Consider the following 27,116-nt stretch of genomic DNA (forward strand, 5'->3'; position numbering starts at 1 on the left):
TTCGTGAGCCACTGCTACCCTGCATCCAGGAAATGGGCGGATATCCCTGTCCTGAGGATAGTGGCACAGCCCAGCTGCATGTTGATAATCCCGGGCACTGTCTTTATTCTGTGATTACTGCCCTGTGTGGTAGCGATTGAGAATCTGGTGGGCAACCTTTTTCTCTGGGTAGCCGCATTGCCGCGGCTGCGCACTGAGGATCTGGGTGGGGCTTCCAGCACCGCAGACCGCATCAGGGCTGTATCTGCTCACTGAGAGCCGGAGCTGAGGTTTTTACCCTGCAGACCTGCGGCATGGCGAAGAGCTCAGCAGACGTCCTATCCTGTGGAAAGTGGCGCAATAGATTCGTGAGCCACTGCTACCCTGCGTCGAGGACCTGGGCGGATATCCCTGTCCTGAGGATAGTGGTATAGCCTGGCTGCCCGCTGATAATCCCGGGCACTGTCTTTATTCCGTGATTACTGCCCTGTGTGGTAGCGATTGAGAATCTGGGTGGGCATCTTTATTCTCTGAAGAGCCGCGTTGTCGCGGCTGCGCTCTGAGGATCTAGGTGGGGGTTGCAATGGCGCAGACCACGTCACGGCTGTTATCTGCACGCTGAGGGCCGGAGCTGAGGTTTTTACCCTGCAGACCTGCGGCATGGCGAGGAGCTCAGCGGACGTCCTTATCCTGCGGAAGGTGGCGCACTAGATTCTTGAACCACTGCTACCCTGCATCGAGGACCTGGGCGGATATCACTGGCCTGAGGATAGTGGCACAGCCTGGCTGCACGCTGATTATCCAGAGCACTTTCCTTATTGCGTGATTACTGCCCTGTGTGGTAGCGACAGAGAATCTGGTCGGGCATCCTTTTTCCCTGGATAGCGGCATTGCCGCGGCTGCGCACTGAGGATCTGGGCGGGGCTTCCAACCCCAGACAACGTCACAGCTCTATTGGCAAACTTCCTTTCTGGGCTGGGGCAAGGCGAGGAGCTGGGTGGGTATTCTTATTCTGTGGACGGTGGTGCACCGGATTCGTAAACCACTGCTATCGCGTACCGAGGACCTGAGCGGATTTTTCTGTGTTGCGCCCTGTGGAAGAGTAGGGCTACACACGGATTTGCCTTATTCTATGATTTCTGCTCTGTGCAGCGGCTCGGGGTGGATGTCCTTCCCCTGGAAATATCCGCATTGCTGCAGCTGCCCACCGAGGATCTAGGTGGGCCCACCAACCCTGCAAACTGTGGGGAAGCTTCATTGGCACACCCAGGACCTGGGCTGATGTTTTACCCTGCGGACTGCAAAGCTAGGAGCTGGACGGATATCCTTATCCTGTGGATGGTGGCATACTGGATACTTGAACCACTATCACCGTGCACTGAGGACCTGGGTGGATGTTCCTACCCTGAGGGTAGTTCTACAGAAGAGCTGCACCCTGATAACCCAGAAGAGCTTTCTTATTACTCTGCCATCACCTCCCTTTGCAACAGGACACCACGGAACTGGGTGAACGCCCTTCCCCTCTGCACAGCTGCATCAGTGGAGTTGCGCTCTGAGGATATGGGCAGGCCTTATAATTCTGCATCCTGCATCACAGATGCACCTGCATATCCAGGACATGGGAAGGCATTTTTACCCTATGGAATGTGGCAAGGCTGAGGTCTGGGCAGACGTTCTTATCCTGTGGATGGTCGTGCACTGGAGCAATTCGCCAATTTAATCACGCATCAAGCACCTGGATGGATGTCCTTACTCTGGCGAGGGTGGCACAGAGGGCTGCTTGGTGATGAGTCATCACCAGTCTTGCTCTGTTCATTGATGCACAGCTGCGTCTCACATCCAGGACGTGGGCCGATGTCCTTACCTGAGGATAGCAGTAAGGGGATGTGATAACCCAGCAGAACTTGGGTACCCTACTGGTTTTCACATAGTAAGAACTAGTGCCGGTGTCTTTACCTTGGAGATGGTGGTGCAGTGGAGCTTCCTTATCCTGCGGATCTCTGTGTTGTGGTAGAGAATTTAAGGGCCTGGGCAAGTGTTATAATCCTGTGGACTAGAACCTGGGTGGACATTTTTACTTTGCAGACCGTGGCATGGCTGGGAGCCGTTTATTTTTCCTTACCTTAATGACACTGGCATAGCAGATCATCTTTACCTGGTGGATAGCTGCATTATTGTGGCAAAAAAGGCATGGAAAGCCTTCTGAACCTGCAGAGTGCATCAGCTGTGTGGCACACCCAAGACCTGGGCCAGAGCTTTGACCCTATAGACTATGTTGTGGCTGGGACCTGTGTGGATATCTTTACCTAGAGCTAGTGGCACATGGAATTGTCTTTTCCCTGGAGAATTCCTCATTCTTATGGCTGCTTATCGAATGTCCAGGCAGAGTCCTTACCTCAAGATGATGGCTCTCTGCAGTATGTTTTCTTTGCTGACAGCTCTGTGATGTGGCTGTGCACTAAAGCCCTGGGTGGGCTTTCTAACCTTACAGATGGTAGAGCGTTCTTACCCTGTGGGTAGCCACATTATTGTGGCTGCATATTGAGGACTCAGGAATATGTCTTTACCCTGGGGACGGGGGCACAGTAGACTGAGCACTGATTGTCCAATGGAGCATCTTATCCTGTGGCCAGCTGCACTGTGGAGGTTGCACTCTGTGGACCTGGGTGGGCTTTCTGTCCCAGAAGACTGCATCACAGTTGCATTTGCATACCCAGCACCTGGGTGGGCATTTTTACCCTGGAAACTGCAGCATGGCTAGGAGCTAGGTGGATGCTCTTGCCCTGCAGGTGGTGGCACAGTGGAGCCCTCTGGAACTGACCCAGTGGAGCTTCCTTATTATCTGGATGGTTGCAGTATGGTGACTATGCATTGAAGACCTGCTGCAGGGGCCTGAAGGGTCGCTGTAGCCCTATAGACTGTATCACAGCTGAATTGGCATGCCCCCAAAATTTGGATGAGTATTTTTTACCCTGCAGATGGTAGCACATGGAGCCGCACGCTGATGACACAGCTGGATGTCCTTACTCTGTATAGCTGCACTGATGTGGCTACCCACTGAGGACCTGGGAGGACATCTTTATCCTGGGGATGGTGGCACATAGGAGCTGCAGACCAACAGCCCAGCCAGGTGTCTTTATCCTGCAGACAGCTGCAATGCTGAGGCATACACCGAGGACCTGCGAGGAGGTCCTGACCCTGGGAATGATGGAGTAGTGGAGGCTCACTCTACACAGCCAGTGTCTTCACCCTGCTGATGGCTGCTGCCACTCACTGAGGATGTCTTACATGTGGATTTTGGTATAGTGTTGCACCCTGCTGAGAATCTAGTTGGGCATCTGTACTCTGTGGATGGTGGTGTTACTTTGGCTCTGTATTGAGGACTGGCTCGGGCAAGTGGCTTTACGCTGTGGACTGTGGCATGGTGAGGACCTGGATTGACACTCTTACCTTGAGGAGGCTGGCATAATGGAGTTGGATGTTGTTATGGATGGCCTCAGCTGCACACTGAAGACCTGGGTGGATGTTCCTAATCTGAGGACATTGACACCGTAGAACTACATCATGATGATGACCTAGCCAGGTCCTCATGCTGGTGTGGCTGTGGCCACACACCAAGTGCCTGAGCAGACATCCCCTGGGGATGGTGGCACAGTGGAGCTGTTCAGATAGCCCAGCTGGTATTCTCACCCTGCGGACCACATGATGGATGCTATGTCTCCACGAAATCAAGACCTGGTTGGGGTTCTAAGCCTGTGATCTATGTCATGGCTGCCCAAAGACCTGACCTGAGAACTGTCATGGCTACAGGCACATACGGGATCTATTCATGACTCTGGTTGTGCCCCAAGGACACAAGTAGTCTTGAGCACTGTGTCTCCAGAGCAGCCTGGGGCCCCTGAGCAGTAGTGGGAGGGCAGGTGGAGCTGCAGAGCCCTCACTGTGCATTTCTTTGTGTGGGACCTCAGTGTGTTTTGGACTCCAGAGGCCTGTGGACAGACATGCCTTGCACAGAGTCCTCCAGGCCCACAGTGTCCTTCCCGTTGTCTGGGCAGATGCCTTGGAGTCATTCTTAACTTCTGTCTTTAAGCTTCATGTCTCACCCTTTAGTAACCCCTTTTTCTCTTTCTCTTACACACCCCCAGTGCAGCTACTCCTCACTTCTGTCACTGGTCATGTCACCTTTAGCACCCACTTGGATTATTGGAGCAATTTCCTGGCTTCTCTTCCCACAGTCTTTTCTGTTTTCAACCCTCAACCTGAGCAGGACTGTTCATGCTTAAGTGCAGAGGCTCCTTAGCTACTCAAGTCAAAACCCACAGTCCTTACAATGGCCTGAAAAGTTGTGTGTGACCTGCTCCCCACCTCTTACCTGCTCGTTTTGCCTTCTGACACTGGCCCCAGACTGTCTTAGCTGAACAGTTTGGGGACATGAGGTTCCATTTCAGCCTTATTGTCCTTGCAGAGGCTCTTCCCTTTTCCGAAGATGCTGTTCCCTCAGATGCCCACAGGCTGATTCCTCACCTCCTTCAGGTCCCTGCTGAATGATAGCCTTGACAATAAAGGGAGGTGTGTGCCAAGGCCAGCTCCTCTCTCCCAGCACCCCCTTAGCTCCTCTCCTGGCTCTCCTTTTCTTTCGGAGCGCTGTCCGTTCTGTGTCATTCCCCAGAGGATCCTTGTTGAGTGGTCTGCCACCCGCTGTCTGCCTCCCCTTGTTCGAAGCTAGGCTTCTTGTGGATGGGGTCTGGGTTTTGTTGATTGCTATATTTCAAGTGCCTGGTACGTTGTACCTTCAATAAATAAAAGTTTACAAATATTCCTGCTCCCAGTGTGAGGAACTTATTTTGACGGCTGTTGTCCCCTGATGGCACCACACACAGGGCGGGAGGCTCCTCAGGTCCTGCCTGGAGGCCTGGAGCCCATGCTGAGCTTGGGGAGTGGGGCCTCATTCTCCTGCTTTTCCCTTCCCTGTCTCTCCCACTTTCCTGCCTCCCCGTGAGGGTGCCACTAGGACTACAGCAGTCTCCAGACTCCCATCCCGCTTCACGCGGTGTCATTGGAAGAGCCTTGCTCTAATGACCAGTGGTTTGCCCTTCTCTGCCCCAGCCCAGAGAAGGTCCTGTCTGTCACCCGGGTGCCCGTCAGTGTGTGTCACATGACTCATTCTGATGGCTCACTCCCTTACCTGCACTGGCCCTGGTGTTGGAGATCTGCTCTAGTCTTCAGCCAGGCGGCTGTAGGAAACTCAGGTCCTGACACTCAGGCCTCGGGGCATCTGTGCTGCCTGTGTAGCACGGGGTGTTGCTGTGACAGGCACCTGGTGTGTGGGGTTTCCGGGCCCTGGGTTGTGGCATGGCTACATTGGGCTTTTGAGCATCCACCTCAGTGGACCCGCCCTGTGCACTGTGCTCACGACTAAAAGGAATACTCACAGTGGGCTGCTCCTGCCCATCGCGGGCTTATTCTCAGTAGCTCCTGTGAGAAGGGAAGGGTCCCAGGTGTGCCCTAGTCCTTGTGTGTTATAATCCTGTTAAGGAGCCACTGGGGTAGATAGATACTGATGACCCTGTTTTGTGAGTGAGGGAACTAAGACCCAGGATGAAGCTGCCCGGCCACCCCCTGGGAAGTGGGGGAGCTGCACTCCAGCCCCAGAGCCTGGGCTTTGTCCAGCCTGACACAGCCAGCCTGCCTGCCAGGCTCTTGCTTGGTGCTGCAAGATGGCAGTGCTTACGGGCAGGGCCCTGGCCTGCCTTCCCATCCCAGGAGTCCTGGGGATGCTCAGTGGCAAAGAGACTGCCACAGAGCCCAGCTGGCTGGTGTTCAAGGGCAAGGTTTTCCCCTTGGTAACTCTTCCCTTGGTTGGGTTTGACCCAGGTGGGAACCACGAGGGGTCGTTGGCTTTGAGGTCTAACGTGATGCTGCACGGTCACTGGAGCTAGCGTGGCCTGGTCACGGCTCTGCCACCACATGGGCTGGCTGGCTGGCTGGCTGACACTTTGGTGGGAACCCAAGTGTGAGTCCCCTCTTCCGCAGAGTGAATGCAATAGCCCTTGGGCTCCCTGGTGGGGCTCCTTATAGACAGTCACTTGGTGGACCACACCCCTCGCTATTCTTTGGCGACTCCCCGGTCTCCCAGCACAGTGGTGGCAGAGGTGTAAGCAGAGTGGGAGGTGTAGGCAAGGCTGGTTCCCTAGACACAGATGACCCAAAGAGAGTGTTAGGTGAGCATGCCTCAAGGTCAGAGCTGAGCTGACCTCAGTAGCCATCCCAGAGCACCTTAGCTCTTAGGGGAAATGGAAGCCACACTGAAGAGAAGTTCCATGTGGAACCATCTTGGGCAGCTGGGATGTCCCCAGACTGTGACCTATGCAAATGTGGACTCCATGTAGAGTTCTGGAAAGAAAGGACACTGAGGGTAGCTAGGGGTCAGGGAAGTTAAACATATATCTGCCTTTGTGATTCTGATTCTAGCCCTGTGAGTTATTGGCAGGTGATGTTGGGTAGGCACCCTGTCCCTAGAGGGCTGAGCTTCTGCCTCTGTGTAGTGAGGGGTCAAGTTTGACCTCCAGACTCTGCTCAGTTTAAGAGCAGTGAAGTTGTTTCCCCTTGTTTCTAGCTGTTGACCTTCAATAGGGACCTGTTGGTTGGGCATTGTCCACTTCCCAAGACTGGGTAGGGACTTAGGCCAACCTTCAGCCCTATAGGACCCACCTCGGTGGCACATGTGAGACAGAATCTGTTGAGAAGCGTTGAGAGCGCTGGAAACGGAGCCAGAGGGCAAGGTCCTTGTCTCAGGCTGTGGCAGGGACTGTCCAGGAGGACCCTGACAAGGCAGGAGGGCAGGAACATTCCAGGAAGCTTGCTTTTCCCATGGTGAAAGTAGTAGCACCGAGGAGCAGACGCTTGTGCCGGTGGCATGCTGAGTATTCTGTGGGCTGTCCACCCGCTCTCGTACTTGTCGCGATGCAAATGTCATCATCGCTGGCTGGATCAGAAGATTAGAGAGTTGAGGTTCTTGTAACCACTAAGTGGGAGAGCCAAGGCTTTCTGTCTTTCTGACTCGATCCCATTTTCTTAACCCTCTCGCTGTGTGTGTGCAACAAATAAGCAGGTAGAAATGCACTGGCCACTGACCATGCCCAGCACAGTCGATCACATGGCCGCCTCATCCCTCCTTTCCCAGAGGTGGGCAGCAGGGACTCTTGGCCTGGTGGGGTGGGCTGCGTGGGCTGAGATTGGATTCTGGACTCATCTGGCAGGTGTCTCACGCTCTGCCCTCCCTTTTCTCACTTGTAACCGAACAAGGACTTATATGGAACCCCAGATACGGAAGAGTGGTTGGAATACGCTGTTTACTAGCACAGAACATACTCAGTTGATGTGGCTCCTGTTGGGGTTTTGGTCAAGAAGCTGTCTGCTGAAAGCCTGGACCCTGGCGGAGTGGCGAAGGAGAAGGGAGGGCCTCTAGGCTAAGGAGTCCGCGGAGGCCTAGCTGGGCTGGTCAGGCTTCTGTGGCTGAATCATGGGGTAGCACATGGGGATGGCAGGAGGCGGTCTACAGAGCCTGATGGGCGGCTGATGGTTGGCCCTGGCCCCAGGAGGGGGAGTCAGGCCAGTTGAGAGGCGGCTGCTGGGTGGAGCGGACCTGGGTTGAGGAGCTTGGGGTTCTCTGCTGTTTTTGTAACTTGATCCCAGCAGGCGGGAGGGCAGATCAGAACCCTCCAAGCTGCCTGGGTGCCTCTGTGTTGGGGGACTCCAGCTGTCTTTCATCTCTGCTCTTATCTAGATCTCCACAGTTCATTATTTCTTCAAATATTAACTCTCCCTGTGACTTCATAATGAGATTTTCCATCATCTTCCCAAGAGAACCTCCTGGTTTCTACAGGAATCATCCTTAGTAGCAAAATGTTGGTGCCCCCAAAGTAGAGCAGCAGATGATTGGCAAAGGGCCCTTGCTCTGAGCACCCACCTGGAGCTTTAGAGGGGCATAGGGGCTGCCCCGTCCAGGGCAGAAAGCTGAGACTCCCACTCCAGGGGCCCTGCCCACCATCCTTCTGCCTGCCGTTCCCTCCACACATTTGTTGGGTGTTTCTGCATGCCAGGCCTGGAGCTGGCCCTGGGGTGCAGGGTCATCTGAGGCCATCACGGTATGACAGGCTCGACAAGGAGGTAGACAGCATAGCAGGGTGTGGGGTGAGGTGTGAGGGAGCCTTGGCGGAGCGTGGCAGTGCAGGTGGGAGGTGCAGGCTGCTGGGCCCAGGTCCCCTCCAGGACTCACTGGTGTAGGGCTGGGACATGGCTCCTCACCTCACCCAGCGTCCTCCTCAGGAAGAAGGCAGGTGAACCCCATTGGAACCTTTTATGACTCGCTCTGTGTGTCTACAGTCCCTTCTCTTTCTCGCCCTGTGCTGTGTCTTCTCTCGGCCTGGACAGGCTGGCCTTCAGGCTTTGTAGGCCCCGCACCGCTCTGAACCAAGACCAGCTGTGTCTCTAGGGCAGTCACACAAGCCCGGATGTGTCCCCCAGAAGCCAGTCATTCAGTGCTGCACAAACGGGGTTTGGTGTACCCCCACATCTGCCCCAGACGGCTATGTGGGAAGCAGGTGCAAACTGCTGGGTAAGCCAGAGGCCAAAGTGGGAGCCTGAGAGGCACCCCCTGGGGCTGGGGGTCCTGTGTCCTTTGTTCTTATTCTGGAGTGGTAGGGCACACTGACGGGAGGGCACAGCCCGGGGTCAGGGTCGAGGTTTGCAAACAACCTGGCACAGAACTTGGCATGGCTCAGGTGTCTGGTAAATATGGAATTATTTGGATTAGCTCCAATCCCCTGGTCTCCCAGGGAAACTGGAAATGAGTCACCTGGTGACGCAGCCAGGGGAGATAAGATTATGAGGATACTTTTTTTAAAAGTGACAGCTGTTTAAAGTCAGGTGAAAACTGAAACTTGCCTCAGAGGAGGGTCGCTTCCAGCGCCAGGACTTGAGTTCCCTGGTGCAGTTCTGAGCAGGTGCAGCCGAGGCAGGAGCCCTTCCTAGAAGCGAGGGCACGGGGCTGGCATCTGTATGTGGTGGTGCTGGGCTTCTGAGTCGGGGGCAGTGCCAGACTTCACGCTGGTCACTCTGCTGGCATCACAGCGGAGAGGAGGCCTGCAGTCACTGTTGGGTCGCTGTGGCACGGACATGCCTGCTCCAGCCTTGTAAGCATGGATGCTGAAGGTCTCCTGGCCAACTCTGCCCAGCGTGGGTCGCCTCTCAGGTGCCAGCTCTGCTGCTGGGCTGAGGATCTGTGAGGAGCTCAGCCTTCCTGTGGGGAGGCGGGCAGCAGGCGCTCTGGCAGAGCCATGGCCTCCGAGGGAAGGCAGGATCCCTCTTTGGTGGCGGAGGCCTTGTAGAGCCTCTCTGTTCTGTACAGCAGGCTGTTTGCATGTTCACTGAGACTTGCCTGGTCCAGGTCCAGGGAGCTGCCTCTGTGAGGTGCACCCCTGGCCCTAGAACTCCTGGGGCAGGGAGGTGGGTGTGAGCAGGAGATGGAGCGCTGACCTGCAGGGACGGCTGGCACGGGGCGCAAGCCGCCTGTGAAGTGGGTGTAGCTGGGGGACAGTGTCCTTGGAGAGAAGGGGGAAGAAGGGTTTTGCTAGGATGTGTGTGTGTGGGGGGGTGGTGGTGAAGGGCCTGAGGACCTGCAGCGCTACAGGGAGCATGTGCTCTGGTAGCGGGGAGGGTCCGTGGCCCAGCTTCCCTCTCTGCTTTCAAAAACTGAGCATTACTCACCATCAGGGAGGTGAGTCCAAACCAGTGAGAGGCCACCTCCCTGGTTGGACTGGCCTGGGTGGACAGACAGGACACAACAGGTGTTGGCCAGGGTGCCAAGAAAGGGGAACTCCCACGCACTGTTGTGGGGTGTTGAACTAGCACAGCCATTATGGAAAACAGTGTAGGGCGTCCTCAAAAATCTACAGCTAGTGCTTTGTATATGTGCAAAGGAAATGAAATCCTCATGTTAAAAGACACATGCTGTTCACAGCATCCAAGATGTGGATTGATGTAATGTCCCTCAGTGGCTAAATGGATGAAGAAATATGGTGTGTATACACAGTGGAATACTATGCGGCTATGTAGAGTGTGAAATCCTGTCATTGGTGACAACTGGACAAATCTGGAAGGTGTTAAGCTAACAGTGATACATTGTGTCTCAAAACGGCTACTAGAGAGGATTTCCAGTGACCATCATTTAGGTGATCTGTAGGTTAATTATCATTATTATTATTGTCGTTATTATTGTTATCATTAGTAGTAGTAGTAGTACCAGGTGTTGAACCCAGGGGCATTTAACCCCTGAACCATGTCTCCAGCAAACCCCACCCTTCACCACTTTTAAAATTTTGAGACAAGTTATTGCTAAGTTTCTTAGAGCCTTGCGAAGTTGCTGAGGCTGGCCTTCAACTTGTGAACCCCCTGCCTCAGCCTCCTGAGCTGCTGGGATGACAGGTGGGCGCCACTGTGCCTGGCACCCTTTCTCTTTAATTAATTATTATTATTATATTTTGGTTGTAGATTGACACAGTATCTTTACTTATTTATTTATGTGGTGCTGAGGATAAAACACATGTGCTAGGATGTGCCTTACCACTGAACTAGCACCTCAGCCCCTAAGACCCTTACTTGACCATTGCCCAATATATACATGAATCAAAATATCACATCATGCCTCAGATCCATGTATAATTTGTCTATGTCAGTCAAAAATTTTTGAAAAGTACCAACACAAGAGAAAGATGTACAGAAGAAAGCGTCACAGATTTTTGTCTGAGAACAGAGGTTCTATTAGCTGAACCTCAGACAGAGGCCAGGCGGGCACCGTTTCCCTGCAGCAGCACCATACTGTGTGCCTGCTTTTTAACAAAACTATTAAATTCCATGTTTCTTTAGCATAACAGAGGGAAGGGAATGGGAGTGAAAATGTAAGAAATTGCTGAATTTGATGTATTTCTTGTGATCGGAAATTATTCCCTTAAAGGTCTCTTTAAGGTGAGAGGAGGGTGGGGGCAGGAAAGATGGTGGAATGAGATGGACATCATCACCCTAGGCACATGCATGACTGCACATATGATGTGACACTACATTGTGTTCAACCAGAGAAATGAAAAGTTGTGCTGCAGTTGTGTACAATGAATCAAAATGCATTTCTGGCATACGTACCTAATTAGAATAAATAAATAAATAAATTTTTAAAAATGGATGTATAACCAATGTGATCCTGCAATCTGTACATGTGGTAAAAATGGGAGTTCATAACCCACTTGAATCAAATGTATGAAGTATGATATGTCAAGAGCATTGTAATGTTTTGAGCAACCAATGAAAAAAAGAAAAAAAAGTAAGAAAAAAAGATGAAGAGAAAAGATCATGAAAAACTGCAGCAAGTTAAATATTGATACTATGTTATTAAATACTGTGTCTCAGTCTTTCGAGTTGTTGACTGATTTCTTGTTGGGTCGCCCTCACCATGGACTCTGCCACCTGAGGCCTCGCCTTCCATGATGAGCACGTGGTTTCAAAGGGCGATCTGTCCTCCTCGTGACTCAGGTGGAGGCCGCACTCGTCACTGCCCTGGCCAGAGCTTCCCCATTCTCCGTCTTCTCTCCCTTCTCACTGGGCTGGGGGATCTTCCTGTCAGGACTCTCCCTTAGAGGATGGCTGCCTGTCAGGCGTTGTATTTCCATATATCTTACAGCATGGTCAGCCGGCAAACTCCTGGGGTAAGTTAGTACTGGACAATGACTGTGCGTCAGGCAGGTTTTGAGGTGCCGAGTGCACAGCAGTGACCAGGACAAACACGTCCTACCTTCAAAGACTTAGATTCTAGTGGGAAGAGGGTCAGTGGTGGATGGGAACAAATCAGTAAGACCGCAGAGCGGCAGTCCTAGGAAGAGACATAGCAGATGGTTCGGCAAGACGAGGGCTGGTTCAGCTGAGGAGGGCAAGTACGAGTGGGTCGAGCAGATGGCAGCCTGGCAAAGGCTGGCGGGCACTGGGGTGGGGCCTTTGAGGAGCTGGGGAGCCACAGCCCTGAGGGACGGTGGGAAGCCCTGGAAGCCAGGGAATGCTGTGAGTGCGCCCGAGGCTCTCGGATGGCCACTGTGGGTGGAGAGAGGTCAGTAGAGAGTGTCCCACCTGACTTCTGCAGGGTGCTGCCTGGAATGGGCACAGAAGTCAGAGGAGCCTGCAGAGACCCACAGGAGCACGGAGCAGAGCGTGTCTGAGAAACAGGGTCAGGAAACCACCACAGCCTCCGAGTGTCAAGGGAAACAAGGCCAGAAACGGGCCCCTGGGCTTTGTGTTTGGGAAGGGTTGTCAAGGAGTAGGGATGGAACCTGGCACAGAGAGTAGGAGGGACCTGGTGGTGGGAAGAGGAGCCGGCAGGAGCAGCTGGGCTTGGGGGGATCCCCCTGCAAAGGGGCAGAGGACCTGGAGGTGGCCGGAGGGCAGGTAGGATGGAGACAGGCTGATGTTCTCAGGGCCTGTGATGGTGTGTGCTACGGAGAAATTCCCAGGTGTGGAGCGGCTGACGGAGGGACCTAGATACATGTGCCCTGAGCTGAGGAGCTAGGGCACAATACGCGGTGGGGTGCCCTGGAGGCCTCAGGAATGCCGCTTTCTTGTCTCAGAGAGGATTTGTCCTGGGATGGCGGTGCAGAGCCATTCCCAGCCGATGGCGTCTCCCTGGCCACTTCTCTTTCCCTCCACCTCTTCCTTTCTCCGTCTGTGCTGTTCTCCCCTTTCCCTGCTTCTTCATCTTCGCACTCTGGGCTGCTCTTGTGATGTCTTCGCGGCAGCCCGAGTCGGGTGGCTGCCATCCCAGCTGTGGCTGGCTAATCTTCTGGCTTGGCTCCACCTCTCTGGTCTTCAGGAGGATGCAGAGGTCTGACAACTACCAGGCTCTCTCCTGCTTCAGGTGGGGAGAGTCGGTGGGAAAATCCAGAAGTCACCGTAAAGGCAGGTGTGCACACCGGTGGCTTCGCTTTCTATTTCCTGCTGCCGTCTTGCTTTCCTAGGGAGTCTCAGTGATTCCAAGGGGTGGAAGCGGGGAGAACCCGTCAGAATGTAGCAGACTTTGCAGAGAGTTCTACTAGCACTTTGCAGAAGAAATATTTATTTGTAACAATGAATTGGAGGGATGAAGAGCAGTGCATCCATGGAGGCAGCCTCTGGCTATGGTGGGAGCGCTGTGTCAGGCGTGGCTCTCGGCCGCTCTCTGGTGAGGGGACTTCTGAGGCCATAGCATCAGTGAGTAGGCCCTTTCCTGTCTGAGTGGGCAGGTGGAACAAGAGAGAGCCGCTCACTCTGAAGTGGCAGGACGGGCTCCTGCTGTGTCGGGAAGCCCGTGCTCCCTGCAGTGTCTGATGGGTGAGCCCAGTTCCTGCAGTGCCAGGTGGGCTGGCCGGAAGTGCCTTCAGGTGTTTCCATTCAAGAGAGTTTTTGGTGAATTCTCATTTGACTCTGCATGAAAAGGAAAGCTCATTTATATTTAAAGAGATATTTAATCAGGATTGTAAATATAGAAGAGGTTAAGATTTGTGTTTTCCAGTCTAGTGGTCTCCAAGCCTTTTTCTTTCTTCCCTTTAGATGCCACGTTCTGCAAACAAAATCATGCAGAGGGAACCTCGGCTGTGCAGTGCTCATGGTGGGGTTGCACTGCTAGAGGTGTGCAGGAGCCTGGGCCACGGGGTCCCCGTGGGTCCCTGAGGCGGACAACATGGCGCCCGCTCTCTCTAAACCCACTTAGCGCTACTCTCCAGGCAGGTGGAGGGCCAGGCACTCTAGCCTACCCTCTCCCTTGCCCCAGCCCGGCTATCTCGGGCAGTTCCCACAGCTCAGCAGCCATCAGGTTCCTTTCTGTCGGGGGACAGTAATGATACATCTGATCTGAAGATGCGTTTGAGGGAAGAAAGAAAAGATACCAGTGAGGGCGTGACCCTGAGCCTGGCGCTCCTTGTGCTCGGGTGGCACCTCCCAGGGGGACAAGGTTGCTGGTGACTTTCTCCTGTAAAGCTTTGGGCCCCAGACCTAGGGCAATGACAGGCAGCATGTGACTGAGCACAGGCATGGTGTTCCCAAGGCGGCTCACTGACGGGCGCCGGGGTCTCAGTCCTCTGTGAGCGAGACAGCAGCCCTGCCCTCGGCAGCTCTCAGGCACTGACAAAGTGGTGCATTCTGGTCTTCACCTTGGCCCCGCGGAAAGGTGTGTTTGGGCCAGATCATGAAGGCCCTGTATGTCACTCGCTGAGCTTGGACACCATGCTGCAGGCTGCCACTGACGTCTCGTCACTAGGAGAGGGTCCTGCTCAGCATGTTTGCCTCTGAGGTGGCCACTGTGAGTGGGTCAGACCAACGGGGTCCGTCTTGGGGACAGAGAAAGTGAGGGCACTGATGTCGTTTTGTGATCCCATCTGTGTGTTTAGGATGCTCAGTGGATGATTTGGATTCCCCGAGGCTCCCTCTTCCTACAGCAGGATGAGCGCTTACGTGGAAGATGTGAAAGGGGAAGCTGCTGGAGCGGCCGTCAGCCTGGTGCTTCTGCTCAGCTCTCGGTCTCGTGTTTCATTCCCGTTTCCATGGGTGGTCGCGACAACAGCCACCACTTCCTGAGGGCCTGCCCGACGACGAGGGGCGTGATTCCCAGTTAGAGCATCTCCCCATCCTGCACACAGAGGGGCAGGGGACCAGAGGGGCTTTGCCCAGGCTCGCGGCAGAGTGTGACAGTGCTAGACACTGCCCTCTCTGACTCCAGGTCCCACCCTTTCCAGGTCACTGAGCTGTCAGTGCAGCTTTGTGTCCTGCTTCGTCACTCCCTTCCCTATTTCATCTAGCAGTCACTGTCACTGTAATTTTAAAAGCTATACAGAATGCTACCAGAACATTCTAAAGAATTTTTTTTTTTTCTGACAGACATGTAGGTTCTGCCCCCTTCATTGCTAATTTTGTAAACACTGTTGGATGAACACTGCTGACTCCAGGGAGAGGCTTTGTCTGCATTCTAGCTCGTCTTCCAGGAGTGGTCCCAGAGGTAGCCTTTCCTGGTCAGGGGCCTGGCGCCTGCTGTCAAGTTGCTTTTCCAGAGAAACCTTCCCAGGCCTCTGTTGTGTGAGGATGCAGATCCCTCCCGTGCTTCTGTAGCAGGGGGCTCGGAGTCCCCTGGATGTGTGAACTCACCTGAAGTGTAGGAAATCTTGTAGTCTTGAGCTAAATTGCCCAGTTTGGGTTTTTTGGTTTTGGTCTTGGTTTAACAAAAGAGAAGATAATGTATTTAGCAGTCTTTTGCAAAAGTTTTATTTCTAGCAGAAAAAGTAATGTGAACGCTACCAGGCTGGAAAAAATACGAAATTAATAACAGTTTGTCTAGGACTGGGCTATTCAAAGTAGTGTTTTCAAGGTTATCAGTTTATAATCCTTAACTCCTTTCCTTTGTGTGCTTCTCACCACCGTAATGTTAATTAGGTAGTTAAAATGCATGACAATGAGTGGATGTGCTGACGTGTCCTCCCTGACCTGTCCTGGCTCTGTGGAAAGTGGGGATGCCCTTCCTGCTGATGCCCTGGGGTCATTCATGAGCAGCCACATGGGGCTGAGCTCTGGTAGAGTCTCTGTGGGGAGTGAGAAGTGATTCGCTGCTTCATTCAGCACGTTCTCCTCCTTAGAAGATACATTGCTGCTAATGTGATGTTTCAGACTCTTTCTGCCTTTAAATTCTTAGGGGAAAAAAATCGCTGCTGGGCCCAGGTCATAAAAGCATGTGGCTCTGATAACAGAAACACATGGCGTTCAGACAGGCCGGATAAAAACTCAAATTTCAGATAAGGCAGAAATGGGTCAAAACATTTGAAAACTTTCTCTTCCACTGACAGCATCCTTTCCTTGTTCAGAACTCTTCGATTTGATTTAGTTCCCAGGCTTGATTTGAGGACATGCCCTGTGCAGAGAATATTGGACTGCTGAGGTCCCTGGGGGAGGCTGAGATACACCAGGCTCAGCTGGAGGCAGAGTGCTGGCCAGAGTTCCTTCTCTGGGCCAGGCCCTGGCCTCTGTTTGAGGCCAGAGACATGCATGGAGACACAGATACCTTGAGAGAATAGTGAGCCAAACTGCTCATCTTGATCTTTCCCAGCATCACCCCTGACCCCGCCATGGTCTGTCCTTTGTAAGCGTCTCGTGTGAAGTGCCATGCAGAGGAATCGTGTGCATTTGTGTTGATTCTCTTTTCCACTTTGCCTGTGGTGGTCTGAAACACGGTACAGGAGGAGACGTCAGCAGACCTTCCTGGACTTGGGGCCCGAGGTGTCGGCAGCTGGAGAGGTGGGGGTGGGGGAGCAGGAGATCTCGGGCAGCAGGCACAGGTGGGTGGGTCAGCTTGCTCTCCGAGAACCCCCTAGTCACACCTCTAGCACAGTCACGGCCACTCTGAGGAGGGCACCTTCCTGGAAGGTGGTGTGAGAGGGCTGTGCTGTGGGCTGTGCCCCTGCATATGGTGTGACCTAGGCAGTGGGAGATTAGGTGTGATGCTGCTGCTGAGTGGCCCGCAGTGGACCTGGCACACCATTCCACTTTCTCCAGAGTGTGTGCCCCAGGCCTGTGCCTTGGGGTCTCTCTGTGTCACTACATGGCCCAGAGCATTTGGTCAGAGAGAGAGAGAGCAGGCCTCAAGTCCCTGGGGAAGTGTCTCCTCAGCCTGTGTGGCTAGGATCACACGTGACCACCACCTGAGAGTGGTCTGGGGCTCTGGGGTAGCTGACTGGTGTTCAGGGTGTGTGAGTGGCCCAGTCCTTCTGAACCTCATTTGGAGAACCTGCGCTGTTACCCTGTCATTGTTGTGAATTTCTAAATAAGACCCACTCTTATTGTTCCACAGCTTGTCTAACTATGAAACAGGAACAGTCTGGCTTATTTAAACATTTCTCCTCATGGTGATTGTTAATCAAATGTTGTTCATGCAAAGAAAAAGTCACAAAGCCTTGAGCCACCACTGTGTGGCACGTGCATTGGAAATGTCTGTGTGTCACATGTGCAGGCATGTGCTGTCTGAGCATGTCCAGCCCTGCTGTGGTGTGTTGGGACCAATCCACTTGTGTTTCTGTGGCCAGTGCAGGTTGGTCTTGCCCCTTAGCAAGCTGCAGTGTGCACATGGCATCTGTGCTGTGTCATGTCTTCTGCCTACTTTAAAGCAACTCAAAAGTAGAAGAAAAAAGTATGTATGGATATATGGATATATAGCTTTCCAGGTTTTATTTGTATGAGCAAATGTGAGAGCAACTTAAATGACAATCAATCAACAGAGAGCACTTGTCAGCTGGTCTAGGTGACGGTATGTTATGGGGTGATTAGAAGGTGCCGTAGTCTGTTTTGTGTTGCTGTAATATAATACCTTCACTTAATAGAGTAGAGACTGACTTGACTCGTTATGTTGGTGCTGGGAAGGTCTGCATCCTGGAACAGGACCCTGGCTTCTGTACAACGTAACAGAGAAACCAAAAAGGAGTCGTCATATGCAGAGGGGCAAGGCAGACACACAGGGCGGCCTTGCTTTGTCACGACTCCCTCTTGAGAGAACTCATTCACTCTATATCCTTCACTCCTATGAAGCCTAACCCACTCTTCCAGCCCAGCATTAATGTTGTCATGGGGGGAGCCCCTCCACCTAGTCACCTTCTGCTGGGCGCTGCCTCGAAGGTTGGGGACCAAGCCTTTAGTAAGTAAAGTGAAACCAAGGCAGGTGGCCCAGCCTGGAAGCCATTTCAGTGCCCTCCAGCCACACCTGCTCATAGACCGTGTGCTCACAGGCCTGGCTCCCCCAGGCATGCCCCGCGTGGTGCTTCACTGTGTCTGCCATGTCCCCCCATTCATGCCAGGTCCCCCATTGCCTGATGATTGCCTGGTAGAGGAGTAGGATGAGGCCTTATATCTTAATCTGCTCAGGTTCTGGGGTAGTGAGCACCCCTGGGGAGCTGACCAGTCTGACTGGGAGCCGGGCCAGCATGCCGCTGCCCCTGGGGGTGGGGTGGGGCAGAGTGGGCAGCATTCTCCTGGCTCCACAAGTGCCGCATTCTGCTGCTGCACCCTCCTTCCTTAGCAGCTGCAGAGCAGGGTGGCTCCAGGAGGATGTCAGGACCCCTTGGAACCAGGCCTGCCGTGCCTCTGTCCAGCGTGGGGCTGTGCACAGCGAGTCGCCTTGTGTATCTCACAACGTGATCTTCCCAACATCACTTGAGAAGCTCACTTTCCTTCTCTTGTTTTTTCATCCCCATTATATTGTGGATGCAAGGGAAATTCAAGGGTGAATTACTCAATATAGTAGCACAGATTAAATAATCAAACTTGCATTGACACCAAACGGTTCATGCATAATTCAGGTCATTAAGACTCACTGATTTGATTTATTAGGCAAAGCTATATTGTTGTGCCAAATGAAGCGTCGTTGTGAATGAGGGTTGAACAAGTGGCCAGAGTAGTGCTGTTTGTGGTAAACTAATTAGGCTTTGATTGCTGCCTGCAAAATACAAATGGACTAATTAAGCTATTTTGATTTAAGAATTTTATAATATAGGTGGTCACCCAATCTTGCTTCACCCAGTGGCCAGATTTCATCAGGAGGGTGGCAGAGTTTGAATTGTTCTTTTGAATGAGGAATATTAATGATGCAAATGCATTTGAAAGTGAAACTTATTTAATTCAAAATTATCCCAAATTTCTGAGCAGAAGTCCTCGCCAGATATGCAAGTTTTGTGGGCTGTCTGCTTGGGTCTTTTGCCCTGCGGGTGGTGACAGCAGCACCTCTCATAGTCCCACCAGGAATCAGACTGGCCTCCTGTAGGCTGCATTTGGCACCCTTAACTTGAGGGCTGCCCACAGCTGCAGAGAGCAGGGCCTCCCCTGCCTCACTTTCCTCTCCCCACCCCTGAAGCCACCAGTTCTTCCTGAAATGGCTCACTTGCCGTTTCCCACCAGGTCTTTCCTGCTTGCTCAGGCAGCTCTGTCCTCTTCCTGTGTGCCGAGTTCGGCACTGGGGACGCGCAGACCTACCCAGCACAGTCCTTATTGATGCAGAGACAGGACACAAAGGGACAGACAGATGGTTTCCATAACATGGCTCTCTCACACAAACGCACACACTCAGGCTCACACTCACATGCACTACAGGTAAGTGTGAAGTTCAGAAGCAGCACAGCAGCTCAATCAATAAGTGCATGTGTAAACGAACACCTGTCTCCCTCGCCTGGTGGGAGAGCTCCGTATGTGCACAGAGTCCGCCTTCCTAGGCATCACGGGGCAGGCCCTGCTGCACCACTCGGCGGAGAGCAGCACACCTCGCTTTCTCTTGGCATGATCCTGGAGCTTTGGTCAAGCTTCCTCGGGATTCTTTCCTCCGCTTGTGCCTGCCTTTTCCCACACTTGCCCTTTCGCTGTGTGGGCTCACTGGTCTAGGCTAATGACATCTATACGCGGAAGGACAACGGAGCCCTCTCCCCATGTCATGTTCTTGGGTCCGTTTTCTTGCTCCAGGGCCCTGTTCAGGTTGCTCTCTCTTCTGGATTCTCACTGACAACCGGAAGAGCAAGGGGAAGAGGTCCTCTAGGCTTTCACCTAGTCCTTCCTTTTGCTTAGATGTGCCTAAGAGCAAGCCCTGGACTTGAGCAATAGTTCCCATGGGGTCAAGGGAAACCACAATGGGGTCTGCTGCCAAGAGCCAAACTTGACCACTGAGAAACGGAGAATTGTCAAGTTGAAGGGAAAAGGTCTTTCCTGAGCTGCTGTTTGTTCTCTGACTGACTGACTGACTGACTGACACCCTGTGACTAACAGGTTTCCCAGGGGGGAAACCTTAGTGTCCTATTCAGGGTTCCTCTCCTGTGCTAGATGAGCTCCCACGGGCACCTGAAGTCAGGTAGGGGGCACCGTCACTAAGCAGCTTAAGTCCATGTGCCGGTGCCTTTCTTTTCCTGATGGCTTACCTGTAGGCACTCACAGGAAAGACTGCAGTGTCCCTTCCAGGAGCAGGCTTTGTGCTACAGTCACCAGACACACCACACTCCTGGTCACTGTCCCTTAGGTCATGTGCAGCCATCCCTCAGTATCCAGGGGTGGGTTCCGGGACCCGCAGTGGGACCTTGCTGTACCTGACTGAGGCATATGCTCCACACTCCAGATTACCTCTGGATCACCTGTCATGCCTGATGCGTGTGAACACTCTGCAAATGGTTGTCGTGCTGTTGGGTGCAGGAGTAACGGCAAGAAGAGAGTCTGTTCGTGTTCGGTGCAGATGTAACTTCTTTTTCCCGGATGATTTTGAACCGGAGTTGGTTGAACACATATGCTGAGCTATGAACTATACTTTTTTGTGTTGACTCCATGTAGCTTTGATCCTTGCTTCTCTTTTAGACTTAAAAAACGACCACACATTGGGTTCCCAAGGTGTTCATTTTATATATGCTCTGCACATAGTAGGTGTTTGATAATTAAGAATTGCATCCTGCACATAATTTCTTACTGATTAGTTTTCTTTTCCTTGACCTATTTAGAGTATAATGAGGGCAAATGTAATAAAAAATACTCTGGAAGCAATTTTCTTGGGGGAACTTCCATTTTGCCTGCTTTCTGGACCCCGTTGGTCTTGCCCTAGCACTTAACAACTGAGTTGTTCAGTTCACTGCTTCAAGGGCCATTCACTGTGCTGACCTGGGAGGAACCATCTTTCCCTACCTGTCCTCAGGATTCTGGCTTCCCAGGCCACACGTCTCGGAGGATCCGTGTGAAGGGGAGGTAGGCCGGTAGCACGGCCAACGAACACTGGTGCAAGCCCATCGGCCGCAGGAGGGATGACGCCTTGCTGCTGCTCCAGTCTCCAACCTGTCCTTGGGTCCTCTGCTCTCGTCAGAAAGGGGAGCTGACAGCATGAACGTAGCAGCTGTTCCTGCTTGTGTGGGGAGGATACCCAGAGCAGAAGTTGTTCAGGGGCTTGTGGGCCCAGGTCTTTGTGGCCCTGTAGCAGAAGGGGCATCTTCCACACGAGACAGCACTCCAGCCCGGAAGGTTCCATCACCTTTTCCTTCATCTGGTGGATCCCAGTGCTGGGCCTCAGCCTGTTCCCAGAGGCCCTGGGCCAGGGAAAGGACCTAAAGGCTGCTTCTGTGTCTCGGGCCCCCGCAGTCCGGTCTCTAGGTGCGTGCCACTGTCTCCTGCACTTTTCCCCCCTCTCTGCGCACAGGGAAGTACCATGGAGTTTCCTGTGTTCCTGGAGCTCCAGGGCTGTACACTGGGACCCGTGCTGCCAGGTGGACAGGACATGGATGGTCACCCTGGCCTTTCTTCCTGGTTCTGTGTCTCCTGACTTTCAGATGCCTTCCTGTCCCCTCTGGGTCTTGTTTCTTCTCCTGTTCTTCCTTCTTCTTATCCTGAGGATTGCAATCGCCAACTCACGTGACCTAGACTCCTAGTGCATACCAATGAATGTCACTTTGTGAAATAAGAGGGAGTGGAGGAACGCTGACCCCTCCACGTTGCCCCTTGTCATGTGAACACAGCACTGCTCTTGGCATTTTTCAGGAAGGGGTCATGTGGGTTGGTGTATGATTGGCACAGGGATTTGTTATTCCTGCCAAGTGTAACAGTTGAGTTGGGAAAATTAATTATCTGAATGTCACTGTGGAAATGTGTGCAGTTCTGATGCATAGAGTCGCAAAAGCCACACTAGATAAACGAGTAGCTGGAACATGTGAGGTCCGCTGTGAAGGAGTCAGTCGCCCAGCAAAGGTGGCATTGAGGGACTGCCACCTCAGCTGTGCCTTCAGATGGGGTTCGGTTGGCAGAGAGGAGGGGACGTGGCATTGATAGAGGTGCCAAGCTGTGGCCGTTTCTTGGAAGCAGGGCCACCCTGCGCTTTCTGTTCGGGGGTGTGGTAGGGTGAAAGAGCTGTGTGCCAGGTGCCATGTGTATGGCGGTGCAGCAGTGAGCCGGTGAGGTTTGTGCTGAGTGGCAGGGTGGGGAAGGTGGGGGGAGTGTGGTCAGACTGAGCCTTGGGCAGTGGCAAGCACCGGAAGGCCAGGGGGCAAGGCAGGCAGAAGCCGAAGTAGAGTCAGGAGCTAGAGCTGTGTGTGGGAGGTGGGGTCTCCAGCCCTGGGGCGAGTGCAGGGAAGTGCCCAGGGGAAGCAGGAGCCGCATCATCGGCAGGTGGGCAGGGTGCCCTGTGCAGCAGGTGGGGCTCGTCTCTGCCTGAGGTCATGCTGAGGACTGGTCTCACGCAGTAGTGTGGAGCACTTGGAAATCCTTAAGGCAATTGGTGGTGGGCACAAACCCCTGACATTGACCTTGGTTTTTCCAGGGGAGGCCCTCCTCACTCTGGGCATGTCGGCCGTTGCCCAGCCCAGCTCTGTCCTACTCCACTCACAGTCTGTGCACCACTCAGGCCTCAGGTGACAAGGCTGCTCCTGGGAAGCATTTCCTTTAAGCTCAGGTCAGAAGGGTGGCCCCCAGGGTGACCTGAGCATGGGTGCCTGTGTGTGCCCAAGTACTGGGCAGTCAGCTGAACTTGATTTACCACTGGCAGGTGTTTAGCTGCATGGATGTGGACTCCCAGCCAAAGGTGCAGGAGTGGGCCTGCCTCCAGCACATGGGCAAGGCTTGCTGGCAAAGTGGCCCATCAGTGCTCATCAACTGGGTGCTATGTTTGGGGCATGATTGGAGAGATCCAAAGCCAGCCAGGACAGGGGTCCTGGCTTCTCCCTGTTCTCATCCCGGTTCCCTTCCTCTAGGCCCTGTTCCACTCACTGGTATCTGTGTCTGTTGTGCTCAGGGCCTGGACCAGTGTCCCCACTGTGCTCATCTATCTGTTGCCTGCTGCCTCCTGCCCTTCAGAGCCCAGCTCACATGCCCTGTCTTCTAATCTGGCTCAGGTGCCTCTCTGTTGTGCCAGGGGAATTGCCAGGCCTCTGGCGGAGTGCCCGTTGCACTCTGACCCCTTCCCATGGGTCCTTGTGGGCAGAAACCCCTTCTTATCACATCCACATCCATAGATCCTCCACAGTGTCTGACACACATTAGGTATTCAGTAAATGCTTCTTGACTGAAAATACTCAACTGCAGATGTGGTCTCAGGAGCTCCAGGAAAGGGCGCAGTAGGCAGCCAGACGGTCTTGGTAATGGCCACCTTCCCATGGTGGCCGCCTGTCATTGGGCCGGGCAAGTGTCTGCACATACAAGGGCGTCCCTGGCCGCAGCACAGGGCCTGTGCCCACCTTGACTGGTTCCCCAGTGCCTGTAGACTTGTTCCTCAGTTCTAGCTTCATGAAAAATTTGAATGATCTGGGGATATTAAAAAAAAAAGCCTGGGCACATGCCAGACTGAATGAGGATCTGAGGAGGGGGGTCCTTATCATCTCCTAAGCACTGGAATGTGACTGAAACATGCTGGCTGTGACCTGAGACCTCTCCCTTGAGGTCCTGTTTCTCCAACTGGCTGAATGTTGAACTCATCTGCAGGGCTTAAAAACTACCACTGCCTGGGGTCTGCCTGGGGTCTGCCCGGGTCTGGTCCAGCTCTTCTGGAACATGGCCTTTGCATCTGGGTAGAGCCCCTGCTGCCAGGCTGAGCTCCTGTTGCAAACCAGGAACGCATGGTGGGACTTGAACTGAGGGTTTTCAGATAATCAACCAAAATCTCCCCACAAAGTGACCTTCTCCTTAAAACCCCATGATAACAGCCCCCACCTCCCTGCCCAGACGGCCCTGTGATCTGAGAGAAGAGGCCAGTGAGCCCTGTGGCTGCTGGGCCCCTGCCGAAGGTGCTCTGGGATCTGCTTTCCGGTCGGGGTGGGGAGAAGCCACTGAGCTGAGAAGATGGAGCCCAGCCGTAGGGAAGGCTGTGGAGGGAAGTGGGGAGGGGCAGAGTAACAGGGAAGGAGCTGAGAACCACAGAGTCCTTGCTGGGGTCACGGTGAGCCCAGGGCTCCATCCTAAGGGGAGCACTGGGCAGGCAGAAGCCCTGCAGGCAGACAGCCACCAGGTCAGTGTCAGACAGTACACAGGGCATAGCCACGGCTGGGGACTCTGCCTGAGCAGCCAGCGGAGAGACCGCGTGGAACGCCCAGGCTTCCGAGGGAGGCACCACGGAGGAGCCAACCTTCCCTGCTGACCACCTCGCTCCAGACTCACGTTCGGAGAGCTGGAGAAAAAGCCTCGGAAGAGACAAGCTGCTCCACAGGTAACTGAGCTGCCAAGGGAGAGGGGACTCACGCTCTTCACAGGAAGGCAGCAAATTGAGATGCAACAACCCGAAACTCACAAAAGCAATAGGAAATAGGGATCCTAACTGTGAGAGAGGCAGGCGGTTGAGCAGATCCGGAGTGGTGAGGACGATGGCTTCGGCACACACAAACCTTGAGCCGTCACTGCCACTGTGCGTGGCTGAGCTCAAGTACTCAGAGGAATGGAAGGAAAAGAACACTGAGACTAACTTGTATTGAGACTATGCCAGGAAATTCTGTACCTCACTAACAAGAAGACAGCCCAAGTTCAAACTGTGCAAAAGTTTAAACAAACATTTCAAAAGAAAGTAAGAGGGTGGCCAATAGGATGAAAGATGCTCATTTCACTCGTTTTCAGAGAAATTCGCATCAGTCCATGGCTAAACACTTTGCACAGGCACCGCAAAGCAGGGGCAGCGGGTGCTGCTGGCAACTGCGGAAGACCGTGCGGCTGCCTTGGAGAGTCGTGGGTGGGTTCTCAGAAACAGAGTCTGGCTCCCATGCAGCTCAGCAAGCCCGTCCCTGGGTGTTTACTTAAGAGGAATGGCAGGCCCGCCCGGCGCACAAGACGCACAACAGCAATGTCCACTGGAGGCCATTCTGAATGCCCCACTGGACACGCCCCCTGCCCCCCCCCCCCCACCAGTGGTGCTGCGGAACAGTGCTGCAGTGCCAGGAGCCCACGAGTGCACTTGGGAACATGGGTAGATGGTCACGGTGGGTGAGAGGTGCCCAACTCCAAGCTTGTCCTGTGTCATTGCACCATGGGAATTCCGGAACAGGCGGCACTCCTGTCAGACGGAAGAGACTGCTACTGTTGGAGGTGGTGGTGGTGGGTTGTGAGGTGGGCAGGGAAGGACTGTTGGGGGTGATGGGGAAGGTTTGTCTTTACTTTGTCAATTATGCAAGTCTGCTTTTGTCAAAACACATTGAACTTGACAGCTGAATAGGTGTATTTTATTGTGTGGAAATTCTACTTTACCACCATGGATTTTAAAAGACAGTGGCAGCAATAGCAAAGAGCCAGCAGCTGTTTGAGCACTGTGGCCTCAAGGCCCCTCGCCACCTGCCTCTCTGGCCTCAAGCCCTCCTCCTTCTTCCACCACTACTCTGCTTTGGCCAGAGCCCACGGGGTACTGCATGCAACTTCCTGAATGAGGTATCCTGTGTTTGTTTCCTTTTCCAAGTGTGTTCCACCTGTCTAAAAAGTCTTTCCTCCACACCCTCCTTCTCCTTGCAAGCCTTCTTAGCCCTGTGTGGCCTGGCACCTGGTCCCCGGCCTGTCTCCATCAGGGTTGGTTGGTCTTTGTCTCGGGTTTCTTCTCTGTGGTGAGAGCCCCTGGCCCAGGCCCTGATTTCCATATCTCTGTTCCTAGGGCCTGCAAGCCCAGCTGAAGGTATCTCAAGAGCAAAAGAGGCTAAATAGGCAAGTGAGGACAGAGCAGCCGTGGGCAGGGCTGGAGAGGAGAGGGCTTGTTCTGGTAAAGGAGGAGAAGAATCAGCCAGGGGGATTTCAAGGGTAGTTTGGCAACCAGTTAGTTCTCACAGATAGGCTGCTCAGTTGGCTCTAGGCCCTGTGGACATCTACAAGGAGGGCGTTTGGAACTCACTGTCAAGGTGACACTCGGTGCCTGTGCTCCCGCCTGCACCCCTGGCACCTTATATATTAAAGATTCTGAGAAATGACTGTGGGAAAGGAAATTAATTTTCCATTGTTGCCGACGGATTTTGATCTCAACTCATTAAAGGTCTGACCCAGGAATCTTCTAAAACCAAATGGGACAGTATCCCAGAAATCAGTAGACTTGGCTTGCAAGCTGCCGCTGATACCAGAACTTCCTGTCTGCACCCTGCTTAGAGAAACAATACCCCAGGTGCTGTGGCCCCTCTGCCCTCAGGGCCCTGAGGCAGCCCAGGCCAGGGCTGCTGGGGAGGAGGCTGGCTGGCCAGCTCCACCTCCCCCTGGCCAGGCAGCAGCTCAGTTGCTGCAGGGAAACCTCCACTGGCCTTTTCCTTCCCTCAGTAGGACAGCTGCCTCTTCACAGTCCACCATGCCTGCAGGACAGTATTACACGTGGGTTTCTAGGTTTTGTTCGTCTCATAACCAGAACGTACACCTATTAAATAGCAGGTCCCGTCTCTTCCTTCCCCAGGCCCTGGGAACCACCATTCAACTTGCTCCTCCTAAAGCTCACTGTTCTCCGTCCCTCACCTGGGCAGAATCACCCAGGACTTATGCTTTGGGGTGCTTGTCTTACTCCCCTCAGCATGGTGGCCTCCGGGTTCCCTTGCGCAGTGACGTGTGGCAGGACCTCCTGTCTCTAAAAGGCTGATTGGTATTCCTTTGTGCAGTGCATTTTGCTGGGTGTTCCTTGTCCGTGGACATTTAGGTTGCCCCTGTCTCAGCCATTGTGAATAATTCTGCAACGAACATGGAAGTGCAGGTATCGCTCCAGGATCTTGATTTCTGTTCTTTTGGATAAATGCCCACAGGTGGGACTGCTGGATCATGGAGAAATTCTATTTTGGGTTTTTGAGGACTCTCCATCTTGTTTTCTACTGTGACTGTGCCATTTTACATTCGAACCAGCAGTGTTTGAGGGCTTTGATTTCTTTAAGTTCTCAGGACCACTTGCTATCTTTTTTGTATTTTTAAAAATAATCATCTTAATCGGTGTCATTTGTCATTAGAAAACATCTATCATTAAGGCGTTGATTTGCATCCTGTGATGCTGAGTGGGCTTGAATGTTGCTCCATATGCTTGTCTTCTTGTGAGAAATATGTCTATTTACCTCTTTTGCCCATTTTTAATTGGTTATGTATTATTATTTTACTTTGTATATATCATT

General features: G+C 53.2%; 1 protein-coding gene across 5 annotated transcripts in view; it reads left to right on the forward strand.

Annotated features, from left to right (window-relative positions):
• Positions 1-27,116, forward strand: part of Trappc9 (trafficking protein particle complex subunit 9) — a 503,680-nt gene that overhangs the window by 245,683 nt on the left and 230,881 nt on the right. The window lies entirely within an intron of this gene.

Source organism: Urocitellus parryii, chromosome 7 (genome assembly GCF_045843805.1).
Source record: "Urocitellus parryii isolate mUroPar1 chromosome 7, mUroPar1.hap1, whole genome shotgun sequence".
In the NCBI taxonomy this organism is placed as follows: Eukaryota; Metazoa; Chordata; class Mammalia; order Rodentia; family Sciuridae; genus Urocitellus; species Urocitellus parryii.